A 26,308-nucleotide genomic window follows, 5' to 3' on the forward strand; every position below is an offset into this window, starting at 1 on the left:
ACCCATTTTTTCGAAATACAGTTCTCAGATGTTCCAATTCCTGGGGTAGACTCTCTGCGTCGGAGATAGTGCGCGCCCTATGTACTAGAGTTTTAATAACCCCATTCCTCTGTGAAGGGTGGTGGCAGCTGTCTGCATGCAAATACAGATCAGTGTGCGTAGCCTTCCGATACACCCCATGACCTAGGGTGCCGTCAGCCCTTCTCTTGACCAAGACGTCAAGGAAAGGTAATTTACCCTCCGTTTCAGTCTCCATAGTGAATTTGATGTTGGGGTGTATGGAGTTTAGATGTGTAAGGAAGTCAAGGAGTTTATCCATACCATGTGGCCAGATGACGAACGTGTCGTCCACGTAACGGACGACTTCCACGTATTTTCTTTTTAATGGAGAATACTACGAGCAAACGGAGGGAGTCGCCATGGGTAGCCCACTCTCACCGGTGGTAGCGAATTTGTACATGGAGAACTTCGAGGAGGAAGCCCTGTCGTCATCCGTATGGAAACCTACTTGCTTTTTCCGTTACGTGGACGACACGTTCGTCATCTGGCCACATGGTATGGATAAACTCCTTGACTTCCTTACACATCTAAACTCCATACACCCCAACATCAAATTCACTATGGAGACTGAAACGGAGGGTAAATTACCTTTCCTTGACGTCTTGGTCAAGAGAAGGGCTGACGGCACCCTAGGTCATGGGGTGTATCGGAAGGCTACGCACACTGATCTGTATTTGCATGCAGACAGCTGCCACCACCCTTCACAGAGGAATGGGGTTATTAAAACTCTAGTACATAGGGCGCGCACTATCTCCGACGCAGAGAGTCTACCCCAGGAATTGGAACATCTGAGAACTGTATTTCGAAAAAATGGGTACTCAGAGTGGCAGATTCAACGTGCTCTCCGCCCAACCACTGCAGCACAACCTGTTGAGATGGATGAAGTCACGAGGGAGGAGGTAGGCACTGCATTTATTCCATACACAGGCGCACTCTCGGGGAAAATCGCCCGCATTCTGAAGAAACACCGGGTCGGAACTGTGTTTTGTCCTCCAAATAAAACTCGTGCACTAGTGGGGAGCGCCAAAGATGACCTCGGTTTGAGGAAGGCCGGCGTGTACCAGATTCCGTGTCAATGTGGCAAGTCGTATATTTGTCAGACGATGCGTACCGTCGAGGATCGATGCCGTGAACACCAGAGGCACACTCGACTGATGTATCCGAGCAAGTCGGCGGTCGCTGAACATTGTTTGTCGGAAAATCACGCCATGGAGTATGACCGCACGAGGATTCTGGTACAGACGTCGAGATACTGGGACAGCGTTGTTAGAGAGGCCATCGAAATTCGCACCAATGACGACCTCATAAACCGGGACTGTGGCTATAATCTTAGCAAGGCTTGGGAACCAGCGATCGGGTTAATCAAGAGTAAATCGAGCAGACGTATAGTTGTGACGACCACGGCGGACAGAGCCATCACACCGACGTCATCTCAGACGCCGTCGCAATCCGTTCCACCGCGCGACCGTGGCGCTGGGCGCGGACGGCGGAGGGAGCGCGCCGCGGGCGGAGGGTATTTAAATCGGCCGCCGCCGCGACCGAACCCAGTTCCCTCTGAGCAGCCATAGCGTACGGATCTCCGTGCCGGCACGTTCACAGGAGCTCAGTCCGTCAGTTCACCTGATGATGGCGACATGTTTGATCGCCGAAATATTGTGCCCGTTGGACACTATAGACCGGCAGCATACCCGTGGATATTTTGATTACTTTTAGAACCTTTTCTACCTGTGTAAATACTTTTGTCATTTTTAAGCACTCAGGTTTTATTTCGTATAAAAAACAAGAGAAATAATGTGTTAAGCAGAAGGGAGACAAGCAAGTGCTTTTAGACTGTTTACCGTAAACGAATCGTGCTACGAAGGGAAATCTTGTTGAGAACAGTATTTTAGTTCATACTAATACCCTTTGTGATTCCATCCGAAACTAACAGGACCACTATTCTGTCGGTAACTATTATAGCTTTACATCGGTTGCATTAGAGCGCTCGGATGCGCTAGACCGCTATGCAGTAAATCGCGGTTTTAACATATTTAACAGTTATGGTACACTTTATATGAATAAATCTTGAAAATAGACTCCCTAAGGAAACAAAATAACGGTAAAAATTTCTACCCTGGTTACCCCTTTAATACGTCTGCTGGAGGCCAGTTACCGTATGAAGTTCATGATCAGAGTAAGTGAATACAAAATCACGTGTGCAATCGACTTTCATTGAATGATCCAGGAAGGGAAACAAATCACAGATGTCTTAGTTTAATTACTGGTTATTAGGACGCAGTTCTAAAGCAATAACGTATGAAATATTACACTTGTCCTGTGATGGGCCACATGGTATGCACGGCCACGATATAGCAAAGATCTGAAAATGCTGCATACGAAATACTACACAAAGCTGTAACTGCAAGCCGACACCTCACAACTATTCCTGTAGCTCGTTGTGTGAGAATGGCGATCAGAAAGTAACTTATATGCAATTGCTTAACATACATAAGCAAGCTAAGGCCCCAGCCGTCCACAGCAAAACATGGGAAAGGCAAGACGAGCCAAAAGCTAAAAACTGAATCAGAAACGGATACTTTGCCCACTGTACAACAAGTCATGCAGCCCTTGTGGACCTATGATTGGACCATACACGCTGCCTCCACTCAACAAGTTAAAGACCTGAATGAAATTTTCACACTGCAGCGGAGTGTGCGGTGGTATGAAACTTCCTAGCTGTTTGCCGGACCAAGACTCGAAGTCAGGAACATTGCTTTTCGCAGGCAAGTACTATACCGTCTGAGCTACCCAAACACCACTCACGACCCGCCCTCACACCTGTACTTCCACCAGTACCTCATCTCCTGCCTTCCATACTTCACAGAAAATCTACTGCGAACCTCACAATTCTAGTACTCCTGGAAGAAAGTTTCTATCTGTCAGGAAGCTTTATATCAGCACACACTCTGCTGCCGAGAGAAAATTTCATTCTGGAAACATCCCCCAGGCTATTGCTACGCCATGTGTCTTCGAGTGAGGGACTGTAATACACTAAGCAATCAATAACCTGGTACAGAGTGTCCCTGCTACAGTTTTGTGACCCAGAACTCGAGTAACAAAGAATAACTTAACAGTTGTCATTTTAAAGAATCACTTTCAAGTTTTATTGTAACAACAGGCAAGTTACCTTGGGGTAAACAAATTACATTATTCCTTGTGCTTGATTCAATATTAGTGATCCAAATAAGCGATACAAATATTAGAAATAGAAGATAAGATTAAGGGTTGTAGTAAGTTAGCTACATGTAGGGAAATCTCGTTACATACAGCGAGCGAGGTGGTGCAATAGTAAGACAATGGACTCAGAAGCGAGAGCACAGCAGTGGGAATATCCAGGCAGCCACCAAGAATTAGGTTTTCCATCGTTTCGCTACACTCCTTGAGGTAGATACCAGAGTAGTTCCTTTGAAGATGGTGTACATGATTTTCCTCCAAATCCTTCAATAATCTGAGACCTCGTATTTGACGGGACGCTAAACCCGAATACTCCGTCCTTGTCTCTGACGAATACTCAGTGGTAGAACTTCTCACCGGGAACTCTATTTGTAAAAGTATTATCATCGGTAACAATTATTTTGTAGTGTAATATGGATAATAAATGTGTACAATGAGTTTGGCAAGTGGTTCACCACCATTGCCGTTAGCAAATGGCGTTAATGTGGCGAAGTGTGCTCGTGAGCTAACTGGCGCGTTTAGCGCATCACCTTCGGAGGGAGAGGTGATTGTATTGACATACGCCCTGTGGACACAACGACCAGGTGTATTGACGGAGTGAACTGACTCACGAAGGAGAACATCACGACGGCCAATTTTGCTGGTGAACGCACAAGTACAACGAAAGGACAAAGTGACTCGAAGTTGAAACAACAGCAGATGGGCTAAGAATTAAGGAGCGTGGGTTGCAGATGCTGCCAATTCGTGTCTACGATCTTGGACACATTGAGCGTAAACTACATATCCAATCAAGCAACAGGGAACATTCTAAACTGTTGTTTACCTATGAAAAGACAGTCACAGATTATTCCGATCACCGCAGCATACAGAAACTATCGATTTTTAAACTATAGCAACAGCTAATACTCTCCGGGATGAATGAAAGAAGACCACATTTGACGTTCTGTAGTGCAAACAATGACAAAATGACCTAAACTTTAACATACTATTACATATCTAATATCAGCAGTGTTGAAACCGGAAGCATCTTTTGTTTGGCGACATAGGGAATCCAGTGCAAAGGATAAGGTATGTGGAGTATACTGCGAAGCAGCCATATACAACGTAAGTCACGTAAGACGTAACGCCCCACTTATTTCGTGAATGCTTCCAGATATCGAAAAGAGATTTTCTGCAAATAAGAGGCACCTACCTTGGTATGTAATATAGAATATTAAAACTTGTTTACATCGAGATACCCAAGCAAGTATTTTTTTATTATTTTTTTAAATACAATGACAGACTTTTTAACAACATTCGGAAGCGCTTGAAAAGACGAGTACAGTGAAATAATGAATGTTCATTTTGAGGTTGAAACCTTTTGGAAAAGACTCCGAGAAATAATCTGAAGCTGAAATGCAAGTCGGGCAAAATCGATTATTGAATTGTAAACACGCTCATGCCAGGCTACATCGTTGTATCAAGCCTTTCGGTTGTTTACTTATCGGCACTGCAGAACTAGCAGGACCTGTGTTGTTTATCGGCGGATCATTTCTGTTTCACCATTTCTTGCCCGCAGACATGTACACAAATGAGGAGAAGCTAGAAAAGCTACATTTATACAGCGCGTCTCAAACAAATGTTGTCAAAAAGGTGATGGAAAAATGCCTGACGAAACTGTATTCGTTTCCACATAAACCTGGAAACGTACTCACATTTGAAATAGTTTTCCTAAGCCCCATCTGATGCGCCAGAAGCTAGCACATGCCGTAATTCCATATAAAAAAATCACATAACGACGGAGCCTGGCATGGCAGCTCTAGGTGGCCGCATTGCTTTCCAGTTTTAGTGCATTTCATGGACTCTCTTGCGAAAGATTTCAGCGTCATTACTAACAAGCGATATCTCTCTGTAATTGTCTTTCCCAGATCTACTGATTGTAATTATGAAAAGTACACAATTCCATTAAAAAAGTTCATACTTCTTTCAATATATTTTTTGATACTAGAGTTCAGATAATCATCCTCACAAAAGATTAGGTGCCTCTCATAATGCTATAAGAAGAAATTTCGCAGCGGTTTTCTAACTCAGAAACCGCATTTGAATATTGTTTCTTTGTAAGGAAATCATATTAAACCTCTTGCAAGAATGGAAATGTGTACCAGAACGTGTCTGAATTGGACAGGGACAGTATTATAGTCTATCAAGCCTATTGTAGCAACGACTAGAATCGATAGGTTCAAGACTGCCGTACTCATCTCCACGCAGGATCAAAGTGGATCCACGCAGCTAACTCCCGAGAGGACAGACATATTACTCCCTTCAGTGGAGAATCGTACAACCGCGTCGTGGTCATGGAATGAAAAATTAAATTGCTTGGAGCAAAAAAAGTATGAACATAGACAAGTATTTATTTCGTCCTCACAATTACAGCCGATGACTTGAAAAGCTAAAATGAGCCATACAAAACTCATTTTCTTGGTTAATAATAAGTTTATATATTAATATTTATTTCCGATACTTAATTCTTAACCAACTACTAATACTACTATAAGCAGTACAGAATCTGTTCTGTGTTTGTTCATTTATTTTGGTGCATTTAGCCTGTAGATGATTGTTTCCGCTTGTGGACACCCTCTCATACTACCCCAGTCAACAGCCACTGTCTGTTGGATTCCTTGGACGTCGGGCAGCACGTCAGCCGCGTTTCCACCACAACAAGCAATTTCACCTTCCCACTTTCACGTCTCAAAGTCCACACATCTGTGATCATATGTATCAACGCAATGTACATTCTCGAGAAACTATTTCATTCGTTGGTCGCCTACCGTAGTAGTGCTCTGTGCATCTAGCCGGGTGGCAGTATGCTCCCATGTGGTTGAAAGCCTCGTGAATTCTTCCTTGGCCTCTCTGTATACTACGGCTGCAGTACTGTCCAAGGTGCGCCAGGTCGATTCGCTTAGATCTGCTTTGGGATCCAATATCTTTAATGTCTAACGGCTATTACCCGACGGATCTTCATAGAGTGCGCAGTCCCACAATATGTGTTCTGGTGTGCCCACTACCGCAGGTGCAGCTATCGTTTCTCTTTATTTTGATTTTGTGTATATACGTAGCATATAGGCCATGTAATGTATCACTCCATTCGACAGGTTAAGAAAACTCATTTTTAGTTTCTCCCTGGCGTTACAGGGAAATTCGTATGTTCCCCTGCTTGAGCCTGAAGTGACCCACTCATTTTGCCGAAGTTGTAATACGCGATCTTTTATTAAGTTTTTTTTTATTGGCCTCAGTTCCTAGCATGCTTCGTACTTCAATCTGATTGCCTTTCTTTAACCAGTAAAAGGCTCCCGTTTTCCTAATTTTCAAGTCCAGTGGGCACATTCCTAGAATTACTAACAAAGCTTCATCCAGATGGGGCTATAGGCGCCCCTTAATTTTAATAGCACTCCTCGTTGAACTCTTCTCATTAATGAGGCTGGCGTCACTAGCTGGAATCTAAGAGCCCAAACGCTCACACCAATCCTACGACTGGTACCAATATAGAATGATGGTTTGCTCTGATTGTCGTCGAGGGAAGTGGAAAATGTCTCTTTGCGATGGCTATAATTTTATTCATCACGTTTGTACCTCTCCTGTTTGCTTCCTCTATATGATGCGCAAAGTTACGACGTTCCTCCAGATATATCCCCAGATATCTCGTTACTGCGCTTCTCCTAATCGTTACACTGTTCAATTTTATTTTAGATTTTCTTGCAAGGTTCCCGTTCAGCGAGAGATACGTTGTTTTGTGAGGTGCTAGGGACAATTTAACACTTGGACGCCAGCCCTGAAGTTCGTAGGGTGCCATATTACATTTGTTTTCTATAATTCTTCAGGAGTCACCACTTATAAAGGACAGGACGTCATCTGCAAATGCTACAAGTCATGTTGTAGCTGTCATGTAACTTCTGTAGTATGGGCTTCAGTGCTTCATCTCGAAACTCTGGAGCACACACTGATCACTGTGGGTAGTCTTTGGTTGTAGTCTTCTTTGTTTTATTTCCTGGGGAGCTTGAAGAAGCACGTCGTCCATGGCAATAATCTCTTAGGCAGTTTCACAGCACTTCTGGACACTCCGACTCCATAAGGCAACCAAAGATAGGCACCATAGGTTATCGAATGCGCCAGTGATATCGATCATCATCGATAGAGCACAAATAAAATAAGTATCTGACGCTAGTGAAATTATCTTTCTGATTACACCTTCAGTTAGCTTGCCTCTTGTAAACCTGTACTGGTGAGTGCTCATCCTGTGTAGCAGTGTATGATCTCGCAATCTCCTGCATAATAGTTTTTCAAGTATCTTGCAGAGAACGTTCAAAGGACAAACTTGGCTGTAGGATTTGGGTATCATCAGACCCTTGTCTTGTCCATTACTATTACCACTTCAGCATTCTTCCACGTTGCGGGCACCCTTCCTTACGAGAGACGCTCGTTGTACAGTTCGGCCACGTAACTATGTAATTGGCTTGTATTACTTCAGCAGGGATCCAGCCCAGTCCTGGAGATTTTTTGTTTCTCAGTCCTCAAATTGTATGTCTATTTCTTCTTGTGTGAAGGGGTACAGAAATTCATTGTTTCTACAGTCTTCCCAGAACATTGTACATAAACTACACTGAGTTAGTTAGTTAGTTAGTTACGTGTTCCACTGATCAGTAGCACGGAAAAACCGTTATGATGTGGAACGTGTCAAATGCACAAGAAATGCGCACAGGAAACAAGGTTTTTTTTTCTTTTTTAACATTATATTGTTATACCTATAAATTTCTATTATCCATCCCATTCCCTTAAATGGCACAAAATGCATATATTATATCTCCAGATTTATTTACTCACATTCAAGAATTCATCTATGGTATAGATGGAGTAGTCAAGCAGGTATGATTTCAATTTGTTTTTGAAACTATTACTGCTGTCTGTCAGACATTTTATTTCATCTGGTAATTTATCAAAAAGTTTTATAGCAGCATATTTTACCCCTTTCTGTGCCAAAGATAGGTTAAGTAAAGGATAGTGTAGGTCTTTCTTTTTTCTGGTATTGTGATCATGAATGTCGCTGTTGATTTTAAACTGGTCCATGTTATTGAAGAAAAATTTCATTACTGAGTAAATGTACTGTGAAGCAGTTGTAAGAATTCCTAACCTTTTAAACAGATGCCTACAAGATGTATGACTATGAACCCCACAACATTATTGTCACTACGTTCTTTTGAGCAGTGAATACCTTTTGCCTAAATGTTGAGTTGCCCCAGAATATTATTCCGTATGACATCAGAGAGTGGAAGTATGCAGAGTATGTTAGCTTACTAATTTCTACATCCTCAAAATTGGCAATTATTCTGATTGCAAAAGTTGCTGAACCTAGTCGCTTTAGCAGATCCAAAATATGACTTTTCCAATTAAGATTCTCATCTATATGTACACCCAAAAACTTAGTACGCTCTACCCTGGCTACGAACTTCTTTTGTTGTGTTATGTTTATTGAAGGAATTGTAGTTTCTGCAGCAGAAAATTGGATGTACTGTGGTCTTTCAAAGTTCAGAGCAAGCCCATTTGCATAAAATCAATTAATAACTTTTCCAAAGACCTTATTTGTATCATTTTCTATCGGACTTTCTTGTACTGGATTAATAATTATGCTTGTATCATCAGCAAACAGTGTCAGTTCAGCATCGTTTCACATAAGAAGGGAGGTCATTCACATATATCAAGAACAGGAGGGGACCCATGATCGAACCTTGTGGAACACCTAATGTAATTTCACCTCAGTTAGATGAAGTGGCAAACTCCTTTGAATCACTTGAAGCATATAAAGAGACTTTTTGCTTCCTGTTCTGTAGATATGAATTAAACCACTCATATGCTGTTCCATTTTTACCATAGAATTGTAATTTCTCTAACATAATGTCATGGTTCACACAATCAAATGATTTGGATAAGTTACAGAATATTCCTGCTGGTGACGTTTTACTATTTAAAGACTCTGCTATGTGGACAATGAAATTGTATATTGCTGTCTCAGTGGAACAGCATTTCTGAAATCCGAACTGTGATTTACTAAGTATCCCATTACTGTTGAGATGACTAACTACTCTTGAGTACATTACTTTCTCAAAGATTTTTGAAAATGCTGTAAGCAAGGATACTGGCCGGTTCAAATGGTTCAAATGGCTCTGAGCACTATGGGACTTAACATCTATGGTCATCAGTCCCCTAGAACTTAGAACTACTTAAACCTAACTAACCTAAGCACAGCACACAACACCCAGCCATCACGAGGCAGAGAAAATCCCTGACCCCGCCGGGAACCGAAGCCGGGAACCCGGGCGTGGGAAGCGAGAACGCTACCGCACGACCACGAGATGCGGGCACTGGCCGGTAATTATTGACACCTGTGGCGTCCCCTTTTTGTTGAGAGGACTGACAATGGCATATTTTAACCTGTCTGGAAAAAAACCCTGAGTCAGTGATGCATTACATATGTGACTCAAAACATCAGCTGTAATTGCACCACATTGTTTTAATAACTTGTTAGATATGTCATCTACTCCAACAGAACATTTATTTTTCAAAGATTTAATAATTTTCCTTATTTCATAAGAGGTTGTTAGATGAAACTTAATCTGACTAAAATTTTTCAAAACTGACTCTTCCATGTACTGCCCAGTTTTTTCTTTTGAACTATTCTCATCAATTTTTTCTCCGACACTTAAGAAGTGATTGTTAAATACATTGGCTACCTGTGTACTGTTGGTTAAGATGTTCTCATTCTGTTCTGTCTCTGCGTACATGTACGAGGGAACTTTGCATCGTAATTCTGAATAACACAGGCAGTGTAATATCGTATTTACAGTCGAAATTTTAAATTGATTAATTTTAGTTAAAATGTCTCCCATGTGCGAGATATACATAATGGATGTACGAGTATGTACAACGTATGGAAGTTTGTGTCTGGCCATGAGTCATGCTCGGATAGCCAAAGTGGTACGGCGACCGCTCCCGATAAGCGGGGAATCCGGTTTCGAGTCCCGGTCCCGCACGAGTTTTCGTTAACGTCATTCCATTATACAGCTGTTGGTTGTCCATATTCGCAACTGCGAATACATTGCATGCACTCCAGGGATCGGTGTCTAACGTAGCCTCCACGAATTGCTTCCTTCGTTCCACAGCGATGACGACTGGAGCACCTCGAACTGTCAGCATGGCGACCCTAGTTTCGGCTTCCCTTTATGTGACACCAGAGAGCGGTGTGCTAGCAAACACTGAACACCGGAACGGCACCACATTGTCTTTTCAGAGGAGGCAGCATCGCGATAAACATCTACATCTAAATACACACTCCGCAAGCCACTGCACGGCGCGTGGTGGAGAGTACCCTTTACCACAACTACTCGTTTCCTTTCATGTTCCATTCGCAGACAGAGCGAGGGAAAAACGACTATCTGTATGCTTCCGTATGAGCCCTAATTTCTCGTGTCTTGTCTTCGTGATACCCACGCGAATTGTATGTTGGCGCCAGTAGGATCGTTCAACAGTCAGCTTTAACTGCCGGTTCTCTAAACTTTCTCAGTTGTGTTCTTCGAAATGAATGTCTTCTTTCCTTCGGGGATTCCCACTTCAGCTCCTTAAGCATATCCGTAATACTTGGATCCTAATCCAACCTACCGATAACAAATCTAGCAGCTCACCTCTGAATAGCTTCGATGTCTTCTTTTAATCCGACTTCTTTCAATCTTGCAACAATACAACGCTAGATTGTACGAGGGTGAGTCAAATGAAAACCTTAAATTTGTGATAATAAATCGAAGTTTCGAACCCTTATCCTGTAAGTTGGTAAGCGTGCTACAAACAGCGTGTAGAATGGCCTGTAGGTGGCAGCATAGTGCAGATGCACACACACCGTCGCAGAATCAGTATAAAGATGGCCGCCTCACTTGCGACTTGCAGCAGGAAAGAACAGCGTTCTGTTATTCGGTTTTTGCGTAGTGAGGGTGTGAAACCTATTTAAATTCATCGACGAATGAAGGTTCAGTACGGTGATGCATGTTTGTCACAGCAGCAAGTCTACGAATGGAGTAGGAAGTTCAGTGGAAGATGCTCCTCGTCCAGGTCAGGCACAACGAGTTGTGACTCCACAGAACGTTGATTGGTTGGTTGTTTTGGGGAAGGAGACCAGACAGCGAGGTCATCGGTCTCATCGGATTAGGGAAGGACGGGGAAGGAAGTCGGCCGTGCCCTTTGAAAGGAACCATCTCGGCATTTGCCTGGAGCGATTTAGGGAAATTACGGAAAACCTAAATCAGGATGGCCGGACGCGGGATTGAACCGTCGTCCTCCCGAATGCGAGTCCAGTGTCTAACCACTACAGAACGTGTAGCAGTTGAAGCCATAGTGAAGGAAAACCACCGAGTGACACTGACATTGCAGCATGTTTACAGATTAGCCATGGGTCAGCACACCACATTGTGCATGATGTGCTCCAGTTTCACAAAATGTCTGCAAGATGGGTGCCACGGCAGCTGACTCCTGAAATGAGATAACGACGTGTTGATGCTTGTGAAGAACTTCTTCTGCGCTTTGAACGAGAAGGTGATGGCTTCCTTGCAAGAATCGTTGCTGGGGACGAAACCTGCATTCACCTCCACCAACTGGAAACGAAGAGAGCGAGCAAGGAATGGCGCCATTCATCACCAAAACGAAAGAAGTTTCGAACAGAACCATCAGCACTGAAGGTTATGCTGACTCTCTTTTGGGACGAAAAAGGCGTCGTTTTGAGCATTACATGTCTAGAGAAACCACTGTCACCAGTGCATCATACACAGATCTGCTAAAAAAAAACATCTGCGGCCTGCAATCAACTCAAAGCGACGTGGATTGCTGTCAGAAGGTGTCCTTTTGCAATATGACAATGCAAGGCCCCACACTGCCCGTACAACAGTTGCAGCAATCACAGACCTGCATTTTGAGTGTCTTCCTTATCCACCATGCTCACCAGACCTTGCCCCAAGAGATTTCCATATGTCTGGACCACTCAAAGACGCAATGGGAGAAAAGAAGTTCCGTTCTGATGAAGAGGTACGCCACGCGGTGCAAGAATGGTTGCGCGGCCTACCAAAAGAATTTTTTTTCTAAAGGGATTTATGCACTTTGTAAGCGCTGGAGTACTTGCATTCAGCTTGGGGGAGATTATGTTGAAAAGTGATACAGCTTTGTACCACTACTGCACAACAGATAATATTTAAAAAATATTTAAAGTTTTCGTTTGACTCACCCTCGTATGTTGCCGTGCTGTCGTGGTCTACCCCAATACAGAGAGAGTCTTACTATTACTACACTGGTCACCCAGTGACAACATCTGTTCATGTGCTAGCAGGAGACTGGTTCACCATCACGCGCCAGCCCTTAAAACTGATGGACTCTGGTACTGATGGACTCTGGTACATAATTGAAACAACGTAGAATAACGTATCCTTATCTTTTAATGTACTCTCTTAGATTCGATCTTCAGCCGCGTCAGATCATTGTTGCTGCCAGAGGTGTATAAATTTTTTCACCCCATATACCTCTGATTCACTTACAGATTAAGTCATGCATTCTTCCTGTTATAGAGTAACATTTTCTAGACTTGGATTGGAAACTGGGATTCCCGAATTTTGAGAGAAGCTGTCCCCAATACACGGCAGCATTATTTTACTGTTCCCGTCTGAAATTTGTTGAGCATTTGTGTGAAATCACCGAGGCTATTTCACCTTACTCGAAATCTTCCGGCTGGACTCGATGCACTGATGCCTGCGTTTACATGTAGATAGTACTTTTGTCATTTGGGCTCGTGAAAGTGAGAATTTGAACAGCTTTTTAAAACACGTGAATTCCATTTCCACATGAATATTTTCAGCAACGACGTGAAAAAGAATTGCTTCCTCCCCTTTCTTGACTTGTTGGTCAAGAGGGAGATTGATGGTAAGTAGGGACGTGCCGTTTATAGGAAGCCAACTCACATTGATTGCATCCTCAGGCTGATGGTTGTCACTCTGCTGGCCTAAATGATTTCTTTGTACCCTAATCCATAAAGCTAGGTTAGCCCAACTCGATGTCACCTTTCACCAGGTTATAGTGAACGACAAATCAGAGGAGCGTTGCTTTTGCAGCCAACCGTGAACTTGGTGCGTGATGAAAATAACAGGGTGGCGTTTAAATCTACTGCCTCTTTGCCTTATGCAGATATCATTTGCGCAGAGTGGTCACATACGGCGCAAACACATCTGAAATGTGTTTTTCAATCACTGTCTAGGATTACAGCCTGTATAGGGTCTGTAAGGGATGATCCTGATGTGTCTTTGTCATGTGTCTACCATATCCCCTGCAGCTGTAGCATGTAATCAGGCTACCAGGATTGTGAAGGACCAATGTATTCACCACATGCTTCACGCCTACTTACAACAGCCGAGTAAATCTGCTATTGCAGAACATAGCCTCGGTACCAGTCATCCTATTGAGTAGAACAGCAAAAACTTGCTGACGTGCACAGCTAGCTATTGGGACAGTGTTGTTAAGGAAGCAGTTGAGACTAAATTAGCATGTGGCCTTATAAACGAAGAAGGAGGTTTTTGCTTAAGTAATCTTTGGTTGTGCGCTGGAGCTAATTGTTTACAGTGAGTGTGTTGTTTTTCTGCTTATGCCGCGTTATGACTCTTGTTCCTCGTAACCCATTCTGCAGAAGTTTTAAATTTCCTTACAGTGGTTCTCTCGTTGTATTTGCGCCTTGAAAAGGGGTATCCATCCATCGAAGTATCGGTTTCATTTCCGTAAGCTGTTTGAACGTAAAAGAACGTTTTAATGAAACGAAAGAAGTACCCAGGAATTATTAGCGACTCATTTACTGGTAGGTACTTATAATTAATTGAGTATAAATACTACTTTATAATTAATTCATAGGTAATTATAACGTATTCGACTATATTGAAATCTAACCAAGTAATTAAACACAGATTAATTAAAATTGATTGTTTACGGAAACAGAACAAAATGTTTCTTTTTCTCAGTCATGGTAGCAACGCAAAATTCATGGTTTCACTTCAAACACGGAGAGCATCTTACCCACTCCTCGTCTCTGAGATCGCCCGTGTATTTTCCGTGGAGGAACATAACGGTAGCGCTCCTTGTGTGCGTACATAGCGATATCATCTCTGAGTTGATTAGTTTTTTACTATAATTTTCTTCCAGTTTTTGGTTTCAGGTCTTCTTATTTGATCAGTACTACTTGTCGAGGAAAGAGCAGTGGTATTTTGTTTATTAGAATCATTAAAATCTTCCAGCTTCTTTGGGATTGGTCGATACTTCGCTCGAGTCACCTTTTCACTTCCTAGGTGGTTGTTGCACTTTTGGTATCGATTTTATGTCCTTACGTGAGATATAGATAGAATCACGATCAGACTAGAAAGGTGGGTCGAAAACTACACAGCACCATCATAAAACTGAGTTACGATACCTAAAAAACTAAACAGTAATCTTGCACATGAATGTCCCTAATATCGCCTCTAAGCGGTTCTCCATTTAACGCCATTTGGTACAAACGGGAAAAAGATTAGATGTCAATTACCCGGCTATTTTTTTCAGTCGGAATTGAGGCCAAAATACTCATGAACATGTTTAATGAACTTCCAATTTCATTAATGTTTTGTGAAGCACCGAACAAAAAAAACAAAACTGTTTGTTAGCGACGTGCGTAGCTGCACTTCAAAGCTCGCACTTCACTGCATGGAAACTAAGGTGGCCTGCATATAGCTCTCAGAACAGGTGATGACAATATTAGCCACAGGGGTGATATTTAGGACACTCATCCTATTTCCGAAAATATCGTGAAGTAGAAAGGGGTTCTACTACCACTGAGCCACGTGGATAAATAGATAAGTATAGGCTATAAAGGAGAATATTAACGTTTAGCTTTCCAACATCGATGTTATCACACGCAAGGTGCTGCGTTTGTTGGAACGAATTCAACACGGTGACGTTGAACGAGCCATGTTGCCAAGAAATTATTTAGTGAAAACATGTCTAGGGCTGAGAGAAAATCGTTTGCAAACCGCCTCAGATAAGACGAGAACAAAAAACTAATAACGAATTCCCACTAGCTAATCAACGGCTTCCGAATACCTTAACGACAAAGTGTGCCACTGACTGGCAGAATTCTCTTATTCCATCATTAATTGTGGGCATAAACTACCGACTGGTCATCTAGTGCTACGGTACCTATTTTTAAGCGCAGCGGTGGCCCTGCTGAATCTACCAACTACCGTCCAATCCGGCCGCTGTCCAAAACTATGAAGATATTCGGAAAGGCTGCCGAAAAAATCATTATAGGTTTTCCTAGGGATGTGGCACAATAGACGTAATTTCTACTGCGCGATAGCTGATGGAGAAATTCCGAGATAAAAGAGAATCACTATGACCTTGAGAAGGTACTTGATCGAGTGCCGCATAAGATGATTTGGTATAGTACCTTGATCATCAGGTTCCAGGAACGTACATAAACTGGATAAAAATGCTGTACAAAAACGCCAGCAGCCGCTTGTGATGCCGGCCGGAGTGGCCGAGCGGTTCTAGGCGCTACAGTCTGGATCCGCGCGACCGCTACGGTCGCAGGTTCGAATCCTGCCTCGGGCATGGATGTGTGTGATGTCCTTAGGTTAGTTAGGTTTAAGTAGTTCTAAGTTCTAGGGGACTGATGACCACAGCAGTTAAGTCCCATAGTGCTCAGAGCCATTTGAACCATTTTGAACCGCTTGTGATGCTCTGCAGGACTGACTGTCAGCTTCCCTCTGACAGCTGGCGTTCATCAGGGCTCAGGGCACGCTACTCTTTGTTACCGTAGTGGCTAGAATGTGACGTGGCGTACAGAAGTGCGTACTGTGGACAATGCTATGCGCTGATGATGTGGTGCTTGCAGAGGAGGATCTTGAAACCCAAGTCCAAACATGGTAAGATGATCTGCCACGATTTAGCCTCCGTTTAAACATCCACAAGCCAGTACCTCGAAACGATTACGTCTCTGGAACTACATAAATAATCAGAGCTGTTTTCACCGAGATAGATGCATATCGGTACTTACGTTTTCAACTACTAAATGAAGGCCAAGTGAGTGTGGATGAGCGAGCAATAATCAGTGCGACCTCGATGCGATTCAGAGACGTCAGTGATGTTTTTTGCCATAGGAAGTTGCCTATCCCCCTAAAATCAAAGAAATACCACACAATGGTGAGGCCAATTGCATTATACGATATCAAGTATTGGCGCACACCTGGAAGCGCTGAGCACTCACTACATGTCACAGGAATATGATACTGAATAGATCGTTAGACATTTGTCTGCTCTATCATGTGAACAGCAGAAAGTTCCCAAAATTATCTGGAGTGGCTCGAATCAATGATGAGAGACAGGAATGAAAACTTCGTTGGTATGGACACATCTCATGGGCACCGCTCCGTTCAGTCATTAGCACAGCCCATCCCCTCACTGTCAAGTGCCAGGCACAGCGTCGATGACCTAGTTTCCTCCAGCGGCTGGACACTATAAACGCAGATCTAACATCGAGAAGCCTAAATTCACGAGAAGCAATAGATCGCATGAAATGACTTGCACTGATCCAAACGGAAGATACTAGGAAGGAGAAGAAGAAAAAGAAGAAGAAAAATAACAGGGGAACTGACTTGAAGTACGTTCTAGTAACAGGAATCAACCAAATGAACGGAAATCGGTAATTTTAATGTAGATGTACAGAGCAACAAATGCTTACAATTTCAGAAAAATTTGAATTATTCAAGAAAAAGGCTTCTCAAACTGAGAAAGTCAATAACGTGTTGCCTTACCTCTGACCCTTATACAAGCAGTTATTCGGCTTGGCATTGACTGACAGAGTTGCTGAGTGTCCTCCTGAGGAAAATCTTGCCAAATTCTGTCCAGTTACTGTGTTGGATGGTGAGAATCTCGAGACGGTTGGAGGACTCGGCCCATAATGTCAAAACCTTCTCAATTGGGGAGAGATATGGCAAGATTTCTGGCTAAGGCAGAGTTTCGCAAGCACGAAAACAAGCGGTACGAACTCTCGCCATGTGCGACCGGGCATTGTCTTACTCACAAGGGAACATCCCCATCGCACCCCCCTCAGATTTAGTTGTAAGTTGGCACAGTGGATAGGCCCTGAAAAACTGAACACAGATCGATCGAGAAAACAGGAAGAAGTTGTGTGGAACTATGAAAAAATAAGCAAAATATACAAACTGGGTCGTCCATGCGTAAGATAGGCAATATTAAGGGCAATGTGAGGCGAGGAGCTCCGTGGTCCTGTGGTTACAGTGAACAGCTGCGGAACGAGAGGTCCTTGGTTCAAATTTTCCCTCGACTGAAAATTTTAACTTTTTATTCTCAGATTATGTGAAAAACTCTTATGTTTTCATCACTTTTTTTGGGAGTGATTATCACATCTACAAGAAAACCTAAATCGGGCAAGGTAGAAGAATCTTTTTAGCCATTCGCCAAGTGTACAAGTTAGGTGGGGCGACAACATATTCCTGTCATGTGACGCATATGCCGTCACCAGTGTCGTATACAAAATATCAGACGTGTTTTCCTGTGGAGGAATCGGTTGACCTATGACCTTGCAATCAAATGTTTTCGGTTCCCATTGGAGAGGCACGTCCTTTCGTCAACTAATCACACAGTTTTGCGGTGCGGTCGCAAAACACAGACACTAAACTTATTACAGTGAACAGAGACGTCAATGAACGAACGGACAGATCATAACTTTGTGAAAATAAAGAAAGCAAAATTTTCAGTGGAGGGCAGATTTGAACCAAGGACCTCTCGTTCCGCAGCTGTTCACGCTAACCACAGGACCATCGCACTCCTCGCCTCACATTCCCCTTAATGTTGCCTATCTTACGCATGGACGACCCAGTTTGTATATTTTGCTTATTTTTTCATAGTTCCACATAACTTCTTCCTGTTTTCTCGATTGATCTGTGTTTAGTTTTTCAAGGCCTATCCATTGTGCCAACTTATAACTAAATCTGAGGGGGGTGCGATGGGGATGTTCCCTTGTCAGGAGCACAATGTCGTCGACGTAACGCTGTGCTGTATGGGTATCGTGGATGACAACGAAAGGAGTCCTGTTTATGATTAGAAATGGCACCCCAGATTATCACACCTGGCTGAGGGGCCGTATGCTGTTGACTGTCAAGTTCGTATCCCACCACTGTATGGGGCGACTTGAGACACGTCTTCGCCCTGGAATCTCATTGACCAAAGTGGAATTGTCTTCACTGATGAGTCCCACTTCGAAGTCAGCTCCAATTCCCGGCAAAGACGTGTGTGGAGAGTTCCAGACGGCAGTGGGAGACCAATCTGACTGTCGCCCGCCGTGGGGCTTGACAGCTAGGACTGATCGTCCGAGAAGTCATTTATTTTCATATTACGCCCCTTTGATTGTTATCCACGGGACCCTTATAGTACGGCGACGCGTCGATGATATTCTATGCCCCGTTTTGCTGTCCTTCATGGTAAGCCATCCTAGACTTACATTTCAGCAAGATAATGCCCACCCGCGCCCTGCGAGAGTTTCTGTTCTACTGCTTGTCTTTGTGCTTGCCAAACCTTCCTTCGCCTGCACGGTTGCCAAATCTCTCACCAATTGAGGACGTTTGGAGCATTATAGGGAGGATCCTCCAATTAGCTCAGTATTTTGACGCTCTAAGACGCCAATTGGGCAGAATGTGGCACGATATCTCTCCTCAGGTCGACATCCAGCAACCCTATCGATCGATGCAAAGCCGAATAACTGATTGCATAAAATCCAGAGGTGGATCAGCGTGTTACTGACTTGCTTAATTTCTGTAGCTCATGTTCTTGAATAAATCATCCATTTTTCCTGAAATTGTAATCATTTGCTCGTCTGTACATGTATATCACATCTGCTGATTTCCGTTCCATTCTGATAGTTCCACCGTTGCGCGCCTTATTTTATTTTTCTTATAGTGTATTATCTGTACAAAAAATGACTGCTGCATGAACAGAACCGTAAACTCACCAAGTTTGTATCGTCACTGAAAAACAGCTTAAAGTCGACACACGTCCAGTTTGTTCCATACGTTATGTAGCAACATCTTATCAATGGCCATCACAGCAGTATTGATACGTTCCCTGAATTATTCGAGTGTTTTTTGCAGCGGGGGCCCAGAAACATGGTCCTTCACAAATCCTCAAAGAAAAAAGTCACAAGATGTTAGAACAGGCGACCTGGGTGGCTAAGGGGAAAAGGGTCACGTCATCTTTACCACTAAGCCCAATCCAGCGACGAGGAAATTCGTCGTTTAGGTAACGACGAACATCGATATTCCAATGGGAGAGTGCGACAGAACGTTTTGTTGGAAGAGGAAATTCTTTGAATTAGTAGTGAGCAATGGAAACAATTACAAACGCTACATATCAAGACAAGAGGTGCTCCTAACACTCTTCTCACAGCCCATACAACTTCGACAGTGACCTCCCATGGAATACATTAACCTTCGGGGAATTTCGTTCATGGGCCACACTCTCACATTTGTGGCGATTAACCTTTTCAGATAAATGGAAGGTCACTGAGTATCAGTTTGGAGGCGAAATGTTCATCCTTAAGTGCTCCCTGCATTGTGATGCAAAGTTGAAAGCACCGGCCATAATCTTCAAGTGTTAATTGTTGCACGAGCTGCAGACGACACGGCCTGATATCTAACCGCGTTCGCAAAATCTTCCACACAGATCGCTGCGGTATTCCAGGTAAGTGGCCTGCGTAGACCGTTAATTTTTTTTGGACCGCGTACGTAACTTTTCCTCACGCTCTCCATTGCTCCATCTGACACACTTAGTAGCGAGGTACTTTTCTGTTTCAAAGACAACCATTGTCCCTAAATTGTCGATACCAACGCGCGTTTACACTGCTGTTCTTTACCGTATAAGTTCTGTGTGTACGTTGCACTGTTGTAACAGATAAAAGTCTTGCATACTCCGACAACAAATACTCTCGTCATGCGTTGACGCCATCTAGTGTGCAGAATGCAAACACGGTGAATTTACTGTTCTATTAATGATTCAGTCTGTGACGGTACGTCACATAAATGGACATTTGAAGAAAGGGAAAAGAATTTTTTGCTATGAGACATGTGAAACATAAATTATTTATTTATCTTTATTTATTTATTTATTTATTTATTGTTCCATGGGACCACATTAAGGAGAAGTCTCCATGATCGTGGAACGAGTCAATACATGAAATTATAACACGATAGTGGAAACAGATAAAATGAAATATAAGAAACATATTCAGGCAACAATTCATAAGTGTAGATAAAGAAAATCAACAATGTAACACTGGAATTTGCTTAATTTTTCAGCTCTTCCAGGAGCTCCTCGACAGAATAGTAGGAGTGAGCCATGAGGAAACTCTTCAGTTTAGACTTAAAAGTATTTGGGCTACTGCTAATATTTTTGAGTTCTTGTGGTAACTTATTGAAGATGGATGCAGCAGGATACTACACTCCTTTCTGCACAAGAGTCTAATGACACAGTAACGAAACTGAAAGCAGTTCCCAAAACTTTCTTCTGAAATTATTTCACCAGAGAACACCAAGAACACCGCTTGAAGACTACAAAGTTCCTAAATAAACCACTATACACAAACAATTAATTAGTACTTAGCTTTCGATGCGCCGCTACAGCTGCAACTGGTCAGCACGGAATGTAAACACGGGTAAGAGGTTAAGTTGCTCGATACGAAACGCTCAAAAATATCAGGTCACAACACAAGAAAGGCGGGGTGAATCACTAAGACTGGACTAAGACTGGAAAGACTAAGTACGCCTGCGCGATGTGTAACAAATAGTAAAGAACGTAAGTTATTATTATCAGAACACAAATATCGATGTAATTAACAAAACACAGTTCCAAGAATGAGATTTTCACTCTGCAGCGGCGTATGCGCTGATATGAAACTTCCTGGCAGATTAAAACTGTGTGTCCGACCGAGACTCAAACTCGGGACCTTTACCTTTCGCGGGCAAGTGCTCTACCATCTGAGCTACCAAAGCACGACTCACGCCCGGTACTCACAGCTTTACTTCTGCCAGTACCTCGTCTCCTACCTTCCAAACTTTACAGAAGCTCTCCTGCGAACCTTGCAGAACTAGCACTCCTGAAAGAAAGGATATTGCGGAGACATGGCTTAGCCACAGCCTGGGGGATGTTTCCAGAATGAGATTTTCACTCTGCAGCGGAGTGTACGCTGAAATGAAACTTCCTGGCAGATTAAAACTGTGTGCCCGACCGAGACTCGAACTCGGGACCTTTGCCTTTCGCGGGTCTCCTGTTTGGTTTCGAAAGGCAAAGGTCCCGAGTTCGAGTCTCGGTCGGGCACACAGTTTTAATCTGCCAGGAAGTTTTAAAACACAGTTTTTTGGTATAATCTCTATGTAACATAGGCCATGAGGATCAGAGACAATGCTTTGATTGAAAAAACTCTCCTGTTTGGTTTCGCCCAGAGGTAGGCCGCCATTGTAGCGCTGGATAATATTTAATGTAAGTTTGGTTGTAATTTAGAAGAATATACTTATAATTGTTATTAGAAAGTGTGTACTATTGACTTAGTTGTTACCTCTCATGATCGCAACCATTAATTATAATTATCAAAATTTTTACGCATCATCGTAGTGCAGGGAGCTCATCTCCCCTAGCAGGATTTAGTCAGCCATTACGGTGACTGTATTATTTAATTAAAATTTCATATCGTAATATTAAATGTAAATGCGAGAGACTCAATTTTGATCTTTCGTTAATTTCAAAGTTAAAGAAAATAGTGATAAATTTCATTTACTAAAATCCACAGCACTGAATGAGTTCAGTATGTTCCATTTTGTCCGCCTAACGGCAGATGAGATTCTCTCCAGTTTTGCCTTGCAAATAATGAACAAGAAATATTGAAAATCATTACATTCCGCAATATCTCAGTTAATCTTAATGTAGTTTGGTACATAAATAACCAGTAGCCCCTGAGACCCATATTAATAATTACAGATTGCGTAAGAATACGCATATTTTCTTTTCTAAATAATAGCGCTCAAACAAACTATTTATTAGAGGGCTGTGAGTCGCGCGATGTGTTTGAAAAATATTATATTGCATGTACTTCGGGGCAGCCGATGTCCATACGAGTGTTATCGCAGTATAAGTTAATTAAAAGTTTCATGCTAGCCCACAATATTTAAAGCCACCCCAACCAAAATCATAAAATATAATTATAAAAATAAAAATATATAACTACCCCGTGATAAAGCACCCACACACACATACATATACACTTATACCATGATAAGTCATATACGAATGCATTGTGTCCGTTCTTTCTGACATCTCCGAAAGGACAGACGCCACGGGGAATCCGCAGCTGTGACAAATTAGATGTAAATTGAAGGTGGAGGTGCGGGTAAAGGAAAGGAAAGGAGTTACTGATGTCAGCTGCATCGGGACATTACGCGGAATCGGCGGTGACGAGTGAAAATGTGAACTGGACAGCGACTCAAACCCGGGCTATCCTGCTTACTAAAAGGCAGGTGCGTTAGCCACTGTAGCATCTGGGACAGAGTGTCATCACAACTGCGCGGATTATTTCGGCACTCTTCACAGCCGATCCACACTCCGGCAGAGCGCCACCTTTCTGCAGTCCCTGTCCGTTTCTTCCACGCTCGCTACTCTGACATTCCCGCAGGACGTCGGACGTACCTGTGCATTCACAGCCGGCCGCTGTGGCCGAGCGGTTCTAGGCGCTTCAGTCCGGAACCGCGCTGCTGCTACGGTCGCAGGTTCGAATCCTGCCTCGGGCATGGATGTGTGTGATGTCCTTAGGTTAGTTAGGTTTAAGTAGTTTCTAAGTCTAGGGGACTGATGACCTCAGATGTTAAGTCCCATAGTTCTTACAGCCATTTGAACCATTTTTTGTGCATTCACACTGAAGAAAGTGGATCCATTGTCTATTTAGGCGAATAAATAGTTCGAAAGAACAGACGCCACACATTCATACAATTGATTCCACAGGTACGTGTGACCTCCTGTGGGAATCTCAGAGTAGCGAGCACGGGCAGGGACTGGGGATACGTGGCGCTTGGTGGGAGTGTGGATTGGCCGCGAGGCGTGCCGAGATACTCCGTGCAGCTGGGATAACGCTGTGTCCTGGATGGGGCAGTGGTTAACGCACCTGCCTAATAAGCAGGAGATCCCGGTTTCGAATCCCGGCCCGGGACACATTTTCAAAAAAAAATGGCTCTGAGAACTATGGGACTTAACATCTTAGGTCATCAGTCCCCTAGAACTTAGAACTACTTAAACCTAACTAACCTAAGGACAGCACACACATCCATGCCCGAGGCAGGATTCGAACCTGCGACCGTAGCAGCCCCGCGGTTCCGGACTGCAGCGCTAGAACCGCACGGCCACCGCGGCCGGCGACACATTTTCAGTCGTCGCCGCTGATTCCAAGTAATGTCCTGATGCAGCTGACATCAGTAATCCCTTTCCTATCCTTTATCCTCGCGTCGGCTGCTGTGACCGAGCAGCTATAGGCGCTTCAGTCAGGAACCGCGCTGCTGCTACGCTCGCATGTTCGAATCCTGCCTCAGGCATGGACGTGTGTGATGTCCTTAGGTTTGTTAGGTTTAAGTAGTTCTGAGTCTAGGGGACTGATGACTTCAGATGTTAAGTCCCATAGTGGTTGGAGCCATTTGAATTTCTCCTCACCTCCGCCTTCAATTTACGTATAATGATCCAATCATATATTCTAAGAAAAAAAAGAGGCACCAAAAAGGAATTACCCGAATGGGCCGGAAGGCGCTGGATACGATGTATGTGTACAGAAAATCAAATGATCACAATTTCACGGAAATCCTTGAGAAAGAGCTTCAAAATTTGAGGAAGTGAATAACACGGTGATGCACTTCTGGACAGTTATTCGACTTGGCAATGATCGGCAGAGTTATAAGATGTCCTCCTGAGGGATATCGTGGCAAATTGCTGACCAAGGGAGGGTATGGCAAAAACGAAGACAAGCAACAGAAATTCTCGCCTTGTGCTGGCAGACATTACATTGCTGAAACTTAAGCCGATGAAGGCTAACAAATGGGGCATAGAATATCGTCAACGTACCAGTGTACTGTAAGGGTGCCGCTGACAACGACCAGACCATTACTCCTGGTTGTCGAGCCATATGGCGGGCCACAGTAAGGTTGGTTTCCCACAGATGTCTGGAGCGTCTCCAGACAAGTCTTCGCTGGTCATTGTGGCTCAGATCAAAGCGAGGCTCATCACTGAAGACAGTTCTACACTAGTCAATGATATTCCAGCCGAAGACATATCTGGAGTCGTGTGGGACAACAATGCGATTCCAGCCCGAAGGGCCGGACAACCGGGAGTGATGGTCCAGGGTGCCATTTATTTTCATAACACGGTCCCTTTGGTTGTCATCCGCGACAACGTTACAGCGGAGCGTTGTGTCGACGATATTCAAGTGGCTCTGAGCACTATGGGACTTAACATTTGCGGTCATCAGTCCCCTAGAACTTAGAACTACTTAAACCTAACTAACCTAAGGACATCACGAACATCCATGCCCGAGGCAGGATTCGAACCTGCGACCGTAGCAGTTGCGCGGTTCCGGACTGAGCGCCTAGAACCGCTAGACCACCGCGGCCGGCGACGATATTCTATGCCCCGTTATGTTGCCCTTCATGGCAAGGTACACTGGACTTACAACTAAGCAAGACAATGCCCACCCGCACATACCGATAGTTTCTAGTACTCGTCTTCGAGCTTGCCAAACATATCAAGGCCAGCAAGGTTGACAGATCTCTCCCCAGTTGATAACGCTTCGAGCATTATGGGCAGGGCATTCCAAGCAGCTGGGGATTTAAGACCTAATGTGCCAATTGGACACAATTCGACACGTCACTCAGGACGACTTGCGTTAACTCTCTCAATCAATACTAAGCCCAACAACTGCTTGCACATGTGTCAGAGGTCGACCAGCGCGACTTGGCCAATTTGTGAAGCCTCTTCCCTTGAATGAACCATCCATTTTTTCTGAAATTGTAAACTTCCGTTTTCTCAACATATTTATCGAATGTACCAATCCAATTCGGATAATTACTGCTTGGTGCTTCTATTTTTCTTTTTTCTTTTTATTCTTAGTGTATTTCTTTCACGTAATACTTTGGAAATTACGCTACTGGCCATTAAAATTGCTACACACGAAGATGACGTGCTACAGATGCGAAATTTAACCGACAGGACGAAGATGCTGTTATATGCAAATGGTTAGCATTTCAGAGCATTCACACAAGGTTGGCGCCGGTGGTGACACCTGCAACGTGCTGACATGAGGAAAGATTCCAACCGATTTCTCATACACAAACAGCAGTTGACCGGGGTTGCCTGGTGACACGTTGTTGTGATGCCTCGTGTAAGGAGGAGAAATGCTTACCATCACGTTTCCGACATTGATAAAGGTCGGATTGTAGCCTATGGCGATTGCGGTTTATCGTATCGCGATATTACTGCTCGCGTTGGTCGAGATCCAATGACTGTTACCAGAATACGGAATCGGTTGGTTCAGGAGGGTAATACGGAACGCCGTGCTGGGTCCCAACGGCCTCGTATCACTAGCAGTCGAGATGACAGGCATCTTATCCGCATGGCTGGAACGGATCGTGCAGCTACGTCTCGATCCCTGAGTCAACAGATGGGGACGTTTGCAAGACAACAACCATCTGCACGAACAGTTCGACGACGTTTGCAGCAGCATGGACTATCAGCTCGGAGACCATGGCTGCGGTTACCCTTGACGCTGCATCACAGACAGGAGCGCCAGCGATGGTGTACTCAACGACGAACCTGGGTGCACGAATGGCAAAACGTCATTTTTTCGCATGAATCCAGGTTCTGT

Source organism: Schistocerca cancellata, chromosome 2, assembly GCF_023864275.1.
Source record: "Schistocerca cancellata isolate TAMUIC-IGC-003103 chromosome 2, iqSchCanc2.1, whole genome shotgun sequence".
Lineage (NCBI taxonomy): Eukaryota > Metazoa > Arthropoda > Insecta > Orthoptera > Acrididae > Schistocerca > Schistocerca cancellata.